At 39.0% G+C, this 17,039-nt stretch overlaps 1 non-coding gene across 1 annotated transcript; it reads left to right on the top strand.

Moving 5' to 3' along the window:
* The first annotated feature begins 671 nt into the window (after positions 1–671).
* On the top strand, positions 672–778 carry LOC131171559 (small nucleolar RNA R71). Its single transcript, XR_009142219.1, has one exon. It is a non-coding gene; the product is annotated as a small nucleolar RNA R71 (small nucleolar RNA).
* Positions 779–17,039: the final 16,261 nt, after the last annotated feature.

Raw genomic sequence — 17,039 nt, 5'->3', positions numbered from 1 at the left:
ATTGTTTAATCAATTCATTTTGCTATTGTTGAGTTGCTAGGAATCCTTCCATCATGGATTCCATGGTCATCTTCAGTTCAGGTTATTGAGGTTGAAGAGGTAGTGATGGCTGTGCAAAGTTTTGACCTTTGTTCTGAAATCCAAGGGGTGCTGATGGTTTGTACCCTTGTTGCTTATTTATTGGCTGGTTCTACTGATTGGACCATGAGAAATTTGGGTGGTTCCTCCATCCAGGGTTGTAAGTATTTGAATATGGATTGTTGGACTGCCTCTGGTTGAAGTTTCCTCCATTATTCACATAGTTCATCTGTTCTATGGAGGGTTCATTGAAATTGCTATATTATGAACTCATGTATCCTCCTTCATAGCTGTCCTCATGTTGACTGTTTGTACCAACTACGTTGGCTTGCATTCTTTCAAGTCTCTTTGTGAGCTGATCAAATTGAGCATTTATCACGCTTAGGGCATCTACTTTTAGAACCCCTGCAGTTCTCCTTGCATTTCCTCTTTCATTTGACCACTCATAATTATGGTATGCAACCCTTTCTAGAAGTTCAAGTGCTTGCATCACTATTTTCTCTATTAGATCACCTTTTGTAGCTAAATCAACTGTGCTCCTTGTAGAGGGTAGTAACCCATTATAAAAATTTTGCACTAATAGCTAATCCTCTATGCCATGGTGTGGACATTCCCTCTGTAGGTCTTTCTATCTTTCCCATGCATCATAGAGTGATTCTCCTTCCTTTTGTCTGAAGGTGTTGAGCTCAAGCCTCAGTTTTGTAGTCTTTATAGGTAGAAAATACCTTGCTAGAAAGAAGGGAGAATGGGAATGCTCTAAGTCTTATTCCTTGATCAGACACTCCATTTATCTTGAATGTGTCACATAGGGCAAGAAAGCACTGGAGGTGATAGTGTGAGTCTTCTATTGGTGAACCTGCAAACTGGGTTTATTGAATCATTTGAAGCCATGCTGATTTTAATTCAAAGTTGTTGGCTTCCACTGTTGGTCTAGTGACACTGGGCTGAAATCCTTGGATAGATAGAGCTCTATAATCTCTCAAGAGTCTAGGTCTGTCATTATTATTGACCATGGTTGGAATTTCAGGATCTTCTTGACTGTGCTCTTGATGTTTCCTTTCCCTCCTGATGGCTCTCAGAGTTCTGTCTATCTCTGGATTACAGTCCAAAATTTCTTCTTCTGGCCTTGTTCTGGTCATATACCAGATTGGGCACTTGAGAGAAAAGAAGAGAAATACAACCAATAAAATAAAATTAGATAATAAATATAATTGCCTAAATCAGCTAAATTGCCTATCGCCTGATATTACTAAAGCCAAAAACTCCCCAGCAATGGCGCTAAAAACTTGTTTCGCTGGTTTTACAACCCCGCAAGTGCACAGATCGCTAACAAGTAATAAAGTGATGAGTAGAGTATTATTCCCACGAGGAATTTGATTAGTAAGTACCAATCTGTAAAGTAATTTTGACTGTCTAGGCTATCGAATACTTAGGGAATGAAGTTTGTTGACCTTAAACACTAGAATGGTAAACTTAAAACAAAATAATTTATTTGAAAGAATTTTGGAATTAAGATTTCACACTTGAATCTTACTAGGGATGTTATCTCGTTTATTTACTGGATTGAGGATTGTTTTCCTTGATGGAAATCAGTCCTAAGTTATCCTAAATCCTCTCTCAAGGCACCTAGGGTGTATTCTAATTAACTCAAACCCGACATTCGTGGTGATCAAATTAATTAAAATCCTTTAAGATCTTTGACCAATTTTGAAGTTCCACAAAGGTATCATCCTATGCCTAGGTCAGAATTCCTAGGTTTAAGATCTTGATTTTCTAATATTAATCTTTACCTTTCAGTCCTTCAATTAATATCTATAATCAATACTAAGTGGGTACCAGCACACAGCATGCATTAAGATCACAAGAAATTAAATCAAGGAATGAATCTCAAATCCAATAAATAAAACTTAGTGTTCATCCATAATAATAATTACAAGCATTACTCTCCCAATTCCAAAATAAGAAAACTACGCACTCATGGTGAGTTTAGCAAACATCATGATAAAAGGTAAAAACAGCAAAAAGAAAATCATGTAGAAGAAATAAAACAATAAAAATCTATCTAAGGAGATGAAATGAAGGAACTAAAGAGATTTTGCAGCTTTGATCTTGTGGAGCTTCAGCTGGAAAACTCCTTTCGGTACTGATGTTCCTTTCCTCGAAACGGCTGGTGAGAGTGCAGAGTGTGGGTTTCTCTCCTTCAAAACTCCTCAAAAGTGTTGTCAAAAGATAAATGAGAGCCCCCCTTCTTTCTGATGTTTTCTTTTCTATTTATAGTGGTTGCTCTAGGGTTAGGTCATTTTTTAGTCCAAAAGGCTTTAGGAGTCTCATTTTAATCAAAAAACAAGAGCGGGAATTCTAATTATAAAACTAGCTGCCGCATAGTACACGGCCCGTGTGTCACTACACGGCCCAGGGCCGTGTAACTTGTTGGAGTGGAACTGCAGAGTCTTGCATTTGCACAAAGACTTACACGGGTCTGCGCCAACTACACAGGCCTGGTTACACAGGCCGTGTACTTTTGTTCCCTTAAGGTTCTTCAAGCTTATGCCTGGCAGAGACTTACATGGGTCCCTGTAGATTACACGGGTCCAATTACATGACCCATGTACTTTTGTTTCTCCATTGGCTCTCTGGCTTTCTTCTGGCAGAAGGTTACACGGGTCTGAGGCTTGGCTTACACGACCCGTGTACTTTGTGTTAGCAGCAATACTCAGTCTTTTGACCTCTCCAAGCTTCCTTTTGCACTCTTATACTGTAGGGCTTCACCCAAATGCCTGAAATGATGCAGAAAACATGGAATTAAGGGCTTGACAATAGAAATTACAAAAACTAATGAAATCAACTACTATGCATGAAAATGCTTGCCTAAATGTTATGAGATAGTATACAAATGTGCTTAAAAATAGCTATGCAATTCAAGTGTATCACCTTTCGAGTCCGTTAGGGCAGTCAAAGTGATATTCGATGAATAAGACACCAATAATAGTAGGGCCATTTAGATGGCTGGCTTTAACTTAAAACATAAGAAGGCCAAGGAATAGTACAAATTCTATGTTATTGATAGGGTTGACAGTATGACCAAGTCTTAGTTTGTGACAAAGTTTACTAATTAGGCTTTTCCAAAAAGCTCTAGGGAACTGAAGGTGGTGGAGTTTGAACAGTTGAGACAAACTGCTGATATGAGTGTAGACGAGTATATGGACAAGTTTGTTGAGCGTCTGCAATATGTAGGGCAAGAGTATGATACAAATAAGAAGAACGGAAAGAGGTACACTTAGAGGTTGCACTCTAGATACTCTCCATTGATTTTGGCTACAGAAACTATAGTAGATGCTGTGAGAAAGATGAACGTTAGGGCTATCATTGAAGGGAGTCTGAAGCTGAAAATTACAAAAGTCAAGCAATCCACTGTTTCTAAGGCTACTAATGCAGGGAAGCTTGATCACTTAACCAAGATTATTTCCTGATCTGAAACTAAGAAAGATAAAGGAGGAAAGTTTGGCAAGAAACAAAAGAAAAATAAGTTCTATAACAGAATCAAGTCAGGCCTTGGGATGGGAGGCAGATCTAGTTTGGATTTGGATATCTCTAATTGTGTCAGATGTGGGAAGCCCCATCGAGGAGTATGTAGGTTTGGAACTTCCTAATGTTACAGGTGTGGTTAGGAGGGGCACATGTCTAGGGAGTGTTCTAACATGGAAAAGGTGGTTTCATAATAGCAAATTAGGTTAGGCAGTGAGGCTCAATGGGAAATGAGACAAACTTCTGTGGGTCCCTTATCAGGAAAGGGACAAGGTAGAGGATAAGGTTCTTTTTCCTCTACAGTAGGCTCTTAAGTAAGGGTTTAATAGCACTAGCACGGATCTTTACCATGACACAACAGGAAGCAAATACATCCAAAACTATAGTGTCAGGTAACCTTTGCATTGGAAGTTTTGATATGCATGTATTGATTGATCCTGGTGCATCGCATTCTTTTGTTAAGCCTAAAATAGTTCTGAGATTGTGTTTAGTAGTTTTGAGTCTGCTATAACCGTTGCTTGTTAGTGCTCCCAAGTGTGATTGTTTAATGACAGAGATGATCTGTTATGCTTATCAAGTAATGGTGGAGGATAAATGTTTTCTAGCTGACCTAGTAGTCCTAGAATTGATGGATTTTGATGTCATTCTTAGAATGGATTGGCTCTCAGCCAATCATGCCACCTTAGACTGTAGAAACAAGGTAGTAAGGTTTAGAGGATCGAATGGGTTAGATGTAGTTTTCCATAGAGATTAGACATTAGCAATGAAAGGGATGATCTCCGCGATGCAAGCCAATAAGATGCTCTGAAAAGGATGTAGAGGGTTTCTAACCATGTTAGAGAGGTTATGGAGAATAAAGGTGGACCGAAATCAGTTCCTGTGATGAGAGAGTTTCCAAATGTATTTCCTGAAGAATTATCAAATCTACCACTTGAGAGGGAGATAGATTTTGAAATTGATCTAGTGCCTAGTAATAGACGCATATCTATCCCTCCTTACAGGATGGCTCCTATAGAGTTGAAAGAATTGAAAGAACAGCTGCAGGAATTAATGGATAAGGGATTCATCCAATCAAGTACTTCTCCTTAGGGTGCTCCAGGACTATTTGTAAAGAAGAAAGATGGATCCTTGAGGCTATGCATTGACTATAGACAGTTGAATAAGGTAACTATAAAGAACAAGTACCCTCTACCCCTTATTGATGAATTGTTTGATTAGTTCGCCAGAGCTAGTTGTTTTTTAAAGATAGATTTGAGGTCCAGATATCACTAGTTAAGGATTAAGGAGTCAGATATTTCAAAGACTTCCTTTTACACTAGATATAGGCATTATGAGTTTCTTATGATGCCATTGGGTTAACAAATACCCCAGCCGTATTTATGGATCTCATGAACAGGGTATTCAGACAATATTTAGATCACTTTGTAATCATCTTTATTAATGATATATTGGTGTATTCCAGAAGTCCAAAAGAGCATGCACAACATTTAAGAATAGTTCTTTATACATTATCAGTTATATGCCAAGTTCTCTAATTATGAGTTTTGGCTAAAGAGTATATCCTTCTTGGGCCATATAGTGTCAGAGAATGGAATCAAAGTAGATCCTAAGAAGGTAAAAGCAATAGCAAATTGGCCAAGGCTAATCATAGTGATGGAGATCAAGAGTTTCCTAGGTTTGGTTGGCTATTATAGAAGATTTATACCTAATTTCTCCAAGATAGCTGCTCCAATGACTAGGTTAACTCAAAAGAATAGAAAGTTTGAATAGAGTGATGAATGTGAAGAGAGCTTTTAGAAGCTTAAGGAGTGTCTGATTTCAGCACCAGTACTGGCTTTGCCTATAACCAATGAAGATTTCATTGTCTACTGAGATGCCTCTAGAGTGGGTGTGAAATGTGTTCTTATGCAAAAAGGAAAAGTAATAGCTTATGCTCCAAGATAACTGAAGAAGCATGAAGCTAATTATCTCACTCATGACTTAGAAGTAATGGTGATAGTTTTTGTTCTAAAGATGTAGAGACATTATCTTTATGGAGCAAAATGCAAGATCTTCACAGACCACAAGAGTCTCTAGTATATCTTCAAGCAGAAAGAGCTGAATCTCAAATAGAGAAGATGGGTAGAACTACTCAATGATTATGAATGTATAATCCAGTACCATCTGAGAAAGGCAAATATTGTTGTAGATGCCCTCAGCAAAAAATTATTTGGCAATTTGGCACATATATCAGTAGAAAGATAGCCCATCTTGAATTAGAGAAGGGTTTTATTAGCTAAAGGTACTTGGATAGCTCAGATGAAGGTGACACAAGTGTACCTAAAGCAAATAGCGGAGAAATAGCATGAAGGACCTAAGTTGGTGAAATAGTAGAAGCAGTACAAAAGGGTAAGATCAGTGAGTTTCTTTCTGATGGAAAAAGAGTATTAAGGTACAATAATAGGTTTTGTATGCCAAATGACACCCAACTCAAGGGAGACATTATGAGGGAAGCTCATAATGCTAAGTATAGTACCCTGGAGCCACCAAAATGTATCAAAACTTAAAAAAGGTGCATTGGTGGCCTTCCATAAAGACGGAAATTGCACAGTTTGTAACTGCTTGTGAGGTTTGTCAGAGAGTGAAGCTAGAGCAATAGAAGCCAGCATGAATGCGCAACCCACTACCTATTCCAGAGTGTAAATGGAAAAATGTGATTGTTTGCTAGTTTATAACCCCACAAGTGCACGATTCGTGAACAAGTAATATATTACTAAATAGAGTATTGTTCCCACGAGGAATTGGTGAATACAAAGCTAGATAGCAACTTTGACTATTTAGACTATCAAATATGATAAAAGAGATTTAAATTAAACTAATTTAAACTAACTAAAGCTATTGAGAATAAAAGAAGGCAAAGCAGTAAACTTAAACTTAGAAAGCAATTTACAAAAATAATTCAAGAATTAAGATTTTACACTTCAGCCTTATTATGGATTTAACCTTACCTATTCAACAAATTGAGAATTATTACTTTGATGGAAATTAATTCTAAGATATCTTAAGTCCTCTCTCAGGGCGCTTAAGGTGTATTTTAATGAACCTAAATCCTACTTTCGTGACGATCAATCTTAATTAAAACCCTTTAAGCTCTTTGATTAATTATGAAACTCCATAAAGGATTTTAGCCTATCTCTAGGTCAGATTTCTTAGGTTCAAAATCCTAATTTCCAATGCCAATCTTCACCTTTTAGTTCTTTAATTAGCATCTTATTTCATAACTGAATGGGTACCAACACATAACATGCATTAAGAACACAAAAGATTGAATCAAAGAACAAAACTCATATTTATTAAATAACTTTAGTATAGATCCATAACAGAATTAAAGAGTGCTTTTTCCTTAACCCTAGAATTAAATAAACTACTCACTCATTGTGAGTTTAACAAACATAATGAAATTAAAATAAAAGAACATAAAACAATATGAGGAAATAGAACAAAAGAACCCAAAATGAAGATCTGCAGCCTTAGACCTTTGGAACTTCAGCTGAGAATCCTTCTCCTTGAGCTTTGATGTAGAATCTCTCCAAGTTACTTAGAAAACTAGGGTTAAAAAGTAAAGAAAATTGTTCTTTTGCTTGTTCTTGTCTTCTAGTATTTATATCAGGTGCTTAGGCAGAATGCTACATGGGGTGAGCTTTGGCTTTACATGACCCGTGTATTTTGTGTGCAGCATTCTTCTCTGCCTTTTCTGACTTCTCAATCTGCTCAATTAACTTTTATGCTTGGATCTTCATTAAATCACCTAAAAAGGCATAGAAAACATGAAATTATGCAAATACTATCAAAACTAATAAAAATTGATGAAGCTAAATAAAATTCATGAAGCTGAGAACCTAAATGCTATGAAATGCAATACAAAAGTGCCTTAAAATACCTATATAATACAAGTATATCATGTGACACCCCTTACCCGTCTACAGTATAACCGAGTAAGATATGTCACATCGTATACCGGAACACCCTATTTTATCTCAATTATTTTATTCTTCCTTAATTTATTTTTTTCATAGTTATGAAGTACAATTTGTGAAATATAATTCATTTAAGCCATTTATTGAAATTATAATTTATTTGAGGTTTTACAAATTTTATAGAAAATTCAGCAGAGTGCCGGCTAACAATGGAGAAAATAATTCTTCAAAACCAGAGAAAAACACTTCAAAAAATTCTCAATCAATCGCAAACTCCATTTCATCATCAAAATCTCAATATTTTTCAAATATACTCTCATTTCTCATTCATTCATTTCATATGAAATTCATATAAAAGTCATAAATAAATATTCACTTGTTCATTCATAAACACAATTTCCATTATTTACATCAATACCAAAATACATTACATAAGTCTTGATTACACATGAGAAAATAAAAGTTAATTACAAAATACCAAAATAAAACCTAGTGTCCTACCAATGCACTGATGACGGTGAGGTGACACGGACACTATGCAGAGCTGCAGATGATCTCACCCAGTCTATGGTCTACTGGGCTCTCTATCGGTCTCTCCAGAACCTACGCGTGGCAAAAGCAACGCACTAAGCAATAATGCTTAGTGGTGCCAATAATAGAATAAAAAGAAATAACATAAAATAAATATGCAATGCATGTTCTGATGTCTTATGCAGACAATTTTTCGATCATTATTGGTAATCTTATTTATTATGTACTTGTTATATTCATAATTTCATTAAATTTATCCACTTCCATTTTTGGTTGCCCAAGTAACCTATACTGGATGACTGGACTGGATTAACGAGTAAACTGGCACTGGGTATCAAGTACCTCGGGCCATCACACTATTGGTCACATATGTATCTCCCGGTGTGCAACAGAACAGCTAATAAGCTTTAATAACATTAGGCACAAGGCCAAGTATCAACACAATGTTAGAATGGCTAAAAGCCATGAAATCACAGAATGGCATAATGCCATGTGCAGTACTGCTAAGTGAACCCTATTGGCATGCCAACCTATCCAAACCAATCTTGCTAGGTGTACTAGGGCATGTTACACTTTTAAATTGTACAATTCTTGAAATTTAAGTTTAAGTGTTACTATTCATTTCATTAGTCAACTAAAATATTGACTTTTACATAGACAATAGGTACATTGGTTCTAATACTCCCAACATACCACATTTTTCATTCTAAAATTGTTGGTATTGGTTGCCAATATCATTTCTAAGCTTAGTGTTAGTTATTCAAAATTTTCAGATTTCAAGCCTCATATTTACTGTTCCATTGGTCATTTATACAGTAGAAATTTGACAAATTTGTCTTCATGAAAGTTGCTCCTTATTTTGTCTAGTTACATTTCCTTTTTTGAATCACTCCATTTGGAGTTTTGTAGCTCAAGTTATGGCCTAAATACCATAACTAGCCGGATTGGACAGAATCCAAAATTCTAGGCAAAACTGGTTCTGCCAGATTTTGTAACCTAAGATCGGTTGGCAATTTGACTAGGTCATGGTCAGAATTTAGATTTGTGTTCTTCATGAAAGTTGTAGTCCTATGTCTTAGCTTTCTACTGGTAAAATTCCAGGTCAATTGGACTTTTCTACACTGAGTTATGACTAAATGAATAAATACTGTTTATTTGGTCATTTTGCCCAGGCAGAATGCGGGTCACCCAGATTATGGCAATTTTTAGGTCAACTTAGTTTGGTTTTATGGGCAAGGTTTCTATACCAAAGTTGTTCCATTATGTGTCTAGTTTCATGTCCAATTGGCCTTGCACCAATTGAACCTCTACAATTCCATTGATAATTGCCCAAACCTACTAGACTCATGCTCAGTCCTGCAGGTCAGCCAAGGCAGCTCACCCATACATAAATGCCAAGCCTCAACTCACTTCATTTCCTCATTATACACATTCAAATGGTCACTAATTGACCATTACAAGGTTAATGAACCATTACATCAGCAAACCCTAATATTGTTCAAATGTCCAAGTTTTCAAGTTCCATTTATGCATTACACTTGCCTTACACTTGCACTTAAATGTTCAATCACTCATCTCATGTCAAGGGCAGCTCATAAACCCTTTGCTTCAAGAAAATTCATCAAACCCTAACTATCCCTAAGCTGCCAAAATTGTAGGGATGAATATATATAAATTTTATTTTATTTTTCTTACAATTTCCACTTATCTCATGGCATTAAACATGAATTAAACAAGAAAGGGAGGAGATTGGTCACTAACCTCAATTGATCTCTCTTCCAAGTTCCCAAATCTCCCTTTTTCCTTCTTCTTTTTGCTAGCTAGATGTTGTTTAAGGTGTGAGGAAGAGGTTTTGTGAAGAAAAATTAAAATCTTATGGTGGTTTATCAAGGAATCCTAGTGAGAAGTTTTGATCAACAATGGTGGAAGGAGTGAGAGGAAGGAGCACGGTTGAAATGGGAAGAGAATTATAGAATTTGTGTTTGTTTTTTTACTTCATTTTAGTTGTATTTATCTCATTTTAATTGGCTTGTCAATTTCTAATTGGTGGGAAGCTTTTTAATGATGTCATCATATGTCATAAATCTAATTTAATTCTATTTTCTTTTTACTTTGTTTTCTTATTTTCATTTCTCATTTTTAATTACACTTTTAGCAATATTTATTCATATTTTAGATCATAATAATTATTTACTCAACTGGACAAGTCGGCCAAAAATCATCTCTGAAGACAAAATGACCAAAATATCCTCCGTTTGGCTTAACAGACCAAAATTGTCTGTACTGATTGAAAATTTTTTCTAAGCATTTTCTTGGCATTCTAATGCCATAGGAACCTCAATAACCCTTCTCTGGAGTCTCAAAAATTATTTTATGAATTTTCCATCAGGTCTAGGGCTCCTAGTTGCGAGAGCCGCAACTTTCCACTAAGTTACCCATCGCTAGGGCACCAGTTCATTTAACTTGGTTGTATTTTATTTCTAAAATTTTTCCTAAATTTTTCTTATTAATATTTGAGTTAATTATGGTTCCTTTCTTTAGTTTAAATATTTTTCCGGACGTTCTAGCTATCCGGACCGACACTGGTCACCGAAAGAGTAGAATGTACGGAGTTGCTACAAGGAGGGTGTTACAACTCTTCCCCTCTAATTTAAATTTCGTCCTCAAAATTTACCTGATGCAAACAGTTGAGGAAACTATTGCCTCATCGTCTCTTCACTTTCCCAAGTTGCCTCTTTGGTGTTGTGGTGCCTTCAAAGCACTTTCACTAGTGGAATCTGCTTATTCCTCAACTCTTTCACTTCCCAAGCCAGGATCGTATGGGTTCTTCTTCATATATCAAATCCGGTTGTACTTCAATTTCTTCCATGGAGATGACATGTGAAGGATCTGAGCGGTATCTTCTTAGCATAGACATGTGGAACACATTGTGGATCTTGTCCAGCTCTGGTGGTAAAGCTAGCCTGTAGGCCACTGGACCCACACGTTCAATGACTTCATATGGGCCAGTGAACCTAGGGCTTAACTTACCTTTTCTTCCAAACCTTAGTACCTTCTTCCATGGTGACACCTTGAGGAACACTTTGTCGCCCACTTCATATTCTATTTCTTTTCTCTTCAGGTCAGCATAGGATTTTTGTCTGTCTGAGGCAACCTTCAGATTGGCTTTGATTAGCTTTACCTTCTCCTCAGTCTGTTTCACCAAGTCTAGCCCTACCAGTTTATCTTCACCCAATTCAGTCCAGCACACTGGAGTTCTACATTTCCTCCCATACAGTGCTTCATACGGGGCCATTTGGATGCTAGCTTGGTAGCTATTGTTGTATGCAAATTCTGCCAGTGGGAGGTATCTATCCCAACTTCCCTCAAACTCAATGACACAACTCCACAGCATATCCTTAAGGACCTGAAATATATTTCATGTTATTATTATCATTTCAATTTAATATTTGCATTAGTTCAATTGGTTTCAATTGTTTACCTGGATTACTCTTTCTGATTGCTCATCCGTCTGAGGATGGAAAGCTATGCTGAAGTGGAGTTGTGTACCCAAGGATTCATGCACCTTCTTCCAGAATCTCGATGTAAACCTTGGGTCTCGATCAAATATGATGGAAAGTGGAATTCCATGCAATCTAACTATCTCACTAATATGCAATTCTGCTAACTTCTCCAGTGAGTAGTCAGTCCTAACTGGCAGAAAATGTGCTGACTTCATCAATCTATCTACTATCACCCATACTGCATCATGCTTCTTCTAGGTGAGAGGTAGACCACTTACAAAATCCATGGTGACCCGATCCCTTTTCCATTCAGGTATGCATATAGGTTGTAGCAAACCCAATGGAACTTGATGTTCTGCCTTGACTTGCTGACATGTCAAGCATTTAGTCACATAGTCAGCTATGTCCTTCTTCATACCAGGCCACCAATAATGAAGTTTCAAATCATGATACATTTTTGTACTTCCTGGGTGCATAGCATAAACATTGGTGTGTGCCTCTTTCAAGATACTGGCCTTCAATTCCCTATCATTTGGTACACATAATCTTCCTTTGTAGTACAGACACCCATCTGTTTTCACTGCATAGTCAGTTTCTTTCCCTTCTAAGATTTTGCTCATAATAGCCTTTAGCTTTTCATCTACCTACTACCCATCTAAAATTTGCTGTAGCAGATTTGGCCTCACTTGCAACTCAGCCAAAATAGCTCTATCTCGAGTCAAGGATAGACGGGCATTCAATGATCTCAAAGCTGTGATCGATTTTCTGCTTAAAGCATCAGCAACTACATTTGCCTTCCCAAGATGGTAGTCGATCACACAATCATAGTCCTTCAAGAACTCAATCCATCGCCTTTGTCTAAGGTTGAGCTCTTTTTGGGTTGGCATGTACATCAGGCTTTTGTGGTCTGTGTAAATGTAGCACTTTTCACCATACAAGTAGTGCCTCCATATCTTCAGTGCGAAGATAATTGCTGCAAGTTCTAGATCATGGGTAGGGTAATTCTGTTCATGTGGCCTTAGCTGCCTGGAAGCATAAGCGACCACCTTCCTCTCTTGCATCAATACACACCCTAACCCATTATGAGAGGCATCACTGTAGACCACAAAGTCCTTTCCCGACACTGGCCGTGTTAACACTAGTGCCTCTGTCAACATAGCCTTCAACTTCTCAAAACTGATCTGGCACTTGTCATTCCAGTCAAATCTGACATTCTTGTGTAACAACTTGGTCATTGGAGCAGCTATTAAAGAAAATCCCTTCATAAATCTTCTATAATACCCAGCTAGCCCCAAGAAACTTCTAACCTCAGTTGTATTCCTGGGAGGCTTCCATTCCATCACTGCTTCTATTTTCTTGGGATCCACTCTAATCCCATCAGCTGACACTATGTGTCCCAGGAATACAATCTCATTCAACCAAAAGTAACACTTGGACAACTTAGCATACAGCTTCTTTTCTCTCAGGGTTTGCAGAACAATCCTCAAATGCTCATCATGTTCTTCACTGGTCTTGGAATACACCAAAATATCATTAATAAAGACCACTACAAACTGATCTAGGTATGGATGGAAGATACGGTTCATAAGGTCCATGAATGTCGCTGGTGCATTTGTTAGGCCAAAGGGCATCACTAGAAACTCATAATGCCCATACCGGGTCTTGAATGTAGTCTTTGGCACATCTGCATCCTTCACTCTCAACTGATGATACCCTGATCTGAGATCAATTTTAGAAAATACTCCTGCTCCCTTCAACTGATCAAACAGATCATCAATTCTAGGCAACGAATATTTGTTCTTCACAGTCACTTTATTCAACTGCCGGTAATCGATGCATAACCTCAAAGTCCCATCTTTCTTCTTTACAAATAGCACTGAAGCTCCCCATGGTGACACATTGGGCGTATGAACCCCTTATCCAGTAACTCCTGTAATTGGATTTTCAGTTCCTTCAATTCTGTGGGCGCCATCCTATAAGGAGCAATAGAGATTGGTGCTGTACCCAGCAGTATCTCAATAGCAAATTCAACATCCCTTTTTGGTGGCAAGCCAGGCAATTCTTCAGGGAACACATCTGGGAAGTCTTTTACTATGGGTATGTCACACAAATTTGGCTTAGCCTACCTAGTATCCACCATATGTGCTAGGTAGGCTTCACAGCCTTTTCTCATTAGTTTTCTTGCAACTGTGACTGAGATGACATTGGATAAGAAAGCTGTCCTTTCCCCCACAACTATGATCTCATTACCCTCAAGAGTTTTCAAAGAAATCCTCTTCAGTTTACAATCAACCATTGCCTGATGACGTGATAACCGATCCATTTCCAAAATCACGTCAAGCTCATGGAAAGGTAACTCAATCAGGTCTGCTAAGAATTCATACCCCTGAATCCTTAACGGGCAACCCTTGTATACTTTGTTCACCACTACACTGTGGCCAAATGGATTAGTGACCAGAATGTCTTAGTCACTCTCCCCTACTAATATCCCCCTTTCTACGGGTAGGTTGATGCAGATGTATGAATGAGTGGATCCTGGATCCACCAATGCATGCACAGATGTATTGTAGAGGGAAAACGTATCCCTGATGATGTCCGGGGCATCTTGCTCCTCCTGAGCTCTCATGGCATAGGCTCTGGCAGGTGGTCTGCCCTCAGGCCTCTCTACTGGGTCAGATGCAGGCCTCTTTGATGGTCCCACTGCCTCAGATTTGCCAGATTTCCTACCCCTTCATGGTGCAGGAGCAGGTCTATCTACTTGTGTTGGAGCAACTATAGTAGTTTTACGTGGACAGTTCCTCAGCTGATGCTCTGTTAACCCACACCTTAAGAAGGCACCAGTCACTCTCCAACACTCCCCCTTATGCCACTTCAGGCAATGTTGACATGCAGAAGATGCTGGGGCTCGTCCCCTGAACCCCGTCCTTGGAGAGATATCCACTGATGGTGTGGACTGACCTCTCCTAGGGGTAAACTATGGCTTAGACCCCTAGGACTAACCCTGACCTTGTGGTTGACCTGAACTCTGTGCAGGTGAACCTTTGAACTTCTTTCCTAGTGCAGGAGATGAGCTAGACTAACCCGGGCCCCTCTTTTGTTGTCTCTCTCTTCTTGTTTGCTCACTTATTCTAACCTTTTCAACTTTTATAGCAGCTTCCACTAACTTGGTGAAGTCTGTGATTCCCAAGGCAGTGATCATGATCTTTATATTGTCATTTAATCCCTCTTCAAATCTCTTATACCTTTCGGCCTCATTAGGGACTATCTCCCTTCCATAGCGGCTTAGTCTGACAAATTCCTTTTCATACTCTGCCAATGTCAGCTATCTCTGCCTCAGGTTAATGAACTCTTTTCTTCTCTTTTCCAGGTATACACTATCCACATATTTCTTCTTGAATTCTGAAAAGAATAAGTCCCAAGTTATTGCTTCTGGCTGCACTCCACTAGACATTGTATCCCACCATTGGTAGGCATCATCTTGCAACAGAGATACAGCAGCTTCTAGATTTTGTTCTGAAGTGCAATGGAGTTGTTTTAAAACCCTTCCTGTTCTGTTCAACCAATTTTTGGCTGCAACATAATCATCTTCTCTCTTGCCAAAGAATTCACTACTCCAAATTTTCTCAGTCTTTCCAGGTGTGATTTCTGCTGTGGAGGTGGTGGTGGTAGAGGCATTACCCCAACCATTTGTCTGAAAAACTCGGCCATTTGCTGGAACATGACCTGTGGAGGCTGTGTAACATCCTCACTTTAGCTAGTCCGTACAGTCTATTGTTCCAGTGACCAATGTCGATCCAGGCAACTAGAAATAGACTAGAGTGAGGAGTTATAAAGAAACTAAATAATGCTTGTCGACACCATATTTTGGCCGACCCCTAGAATCAATAAAAATTCTTCTTTGAACAGCTAATCACGTTTCCGATCCCTCTTTGATAGGCGGTCACATTTCCGATCTCTCCTCACAAAGGATTGAATCAATGCTAAGTCCTCACATTCATTAAAGCCTCGCCGATCTCTCAAATCATTTACCGACCTCTCAAACCCGTTGTCGAATTTCCGGACCTGTCAAGTATATTCCTGATCTCTGTTGATAAATAAAATGAACTGGCACTAGATCTTTTCCTACCAGTTTTATTGCCGACCTCCTTTCCGAAGGTTTAAGAGCTAAAGTTTTGGTTCGATTTAATGAGGATTCCGATCTTAAGTGTTCGAGTTAAATTTTCAATCAAGTTCCGTTCAGCATTTCTTCCCTACCGATCTCATGCTTAAAGTGCTTTCCGATCTCTCATACTTAGATTAATAATCACGTTTAGTTTTTGTTTTGCTGTGCTCATACAATCAAATACTCAGACAAACAATGGTTTAAAATTTTCCGATCACAATCATTCATTGAACAAAGAGGCATTCCATTTCATGTCATAATCTGTACAAGTTATTCGGCTGGGGGATCACCCCCAGCCTGATCTACATTTGGATCACTCTCCCTCTCTCCCTCACCTTCGGCTTCCTCCTCACTATCTTCGCCGTCGCCCTCGGGAGCCAGGTCATCCATCCAGGAGAAGTCCTCTTCAGGGTAGCGCTTTTGGAGTTCGGCCAAGAGATCCTTATGAGCATTCACATAGGCTCCGGCTATTCCTGACACCATCTCTTCATCTTTTTCCTTAAGCTCTTTGTCTTTCTCTGTAAGCTCCTTATCCTTCTCTTTAAGCTCCTCTATAAGTTGAGCGACCTGAGCGCCGTTGGCTGAAGTGCTGGACTTCTCACGAGCCGTTCTCTTTCAGCCAGGTCACGAGACTTTTCGGCCAGCTGGTCTTCATGGTACTTCGCCCGTCCCTCGACTTGAGATATATAATCCCGAGCGGATGAGAGTTGGGATCGGAGGGAAGCCAATTCCTGATTTTTCTTCCCGACCTCCTTACCCAGACGTTGAATCTTTTCCCGAACCATGGTCTGGTTCACCAGACACTCCACATTCAAGCTCATGGATCGAGTCAAGATATCATCGAGACCATTCCGGGATAGCCTGTCCCGATCCTCCTGAAAGAAGATGGTAGACCCCAGGACCTTGGCAAAATCGGGGTTCTCCCTAACGATCGGTTATCCTTCAAGGAGTCGATCAAGATTCGAGCACCACGAGAAGAGGTCCTCCCGAAGATTGAGAAGGACCCCATGCATTTCTTGGAACAATTGGGAGAGGTGGAGGCTGCTCTTCCGATCTAGGAGGTGATCGGACAGCTTCAGCGGTCGGCAGATCCAAAGGTTGAGGCGGGTCTCTTTGTATCTCCCCAGGTTCGTGACCGGGTGTTTGAAGTCGTTCCGAACGCTTCATCTCCTTTATCTTCCGGGAGATCTCTCTTTCTTTCTTTCGTTTCCTAGAACCTTCACCACCCGCCATACCTGCACAGAAAAGAGGTTAGTGAGATCGCTAAGGTCCCGAACCGAGATA

Source organism: Hevea brasiliensis, chromosome 12 (genome assembly GCF_030052815.1).
Source record: "Hevea brasiliensis isolate MT/VB/25A 57/8 chromosome 12, ASM3005281v1, whole genome shotgun sequence".
In the NCBI taxonomy this organism is placed as follows: Eukaryota; Viridiplantae; Streptophyta; class Magnoliopsida; order Malpighiales; family Euphorbiaceae; genus Hevea; species Hevea brasiliensis.
This window is presented reverse-complemented; position numbering and strand designations above follow the sequence as displayed.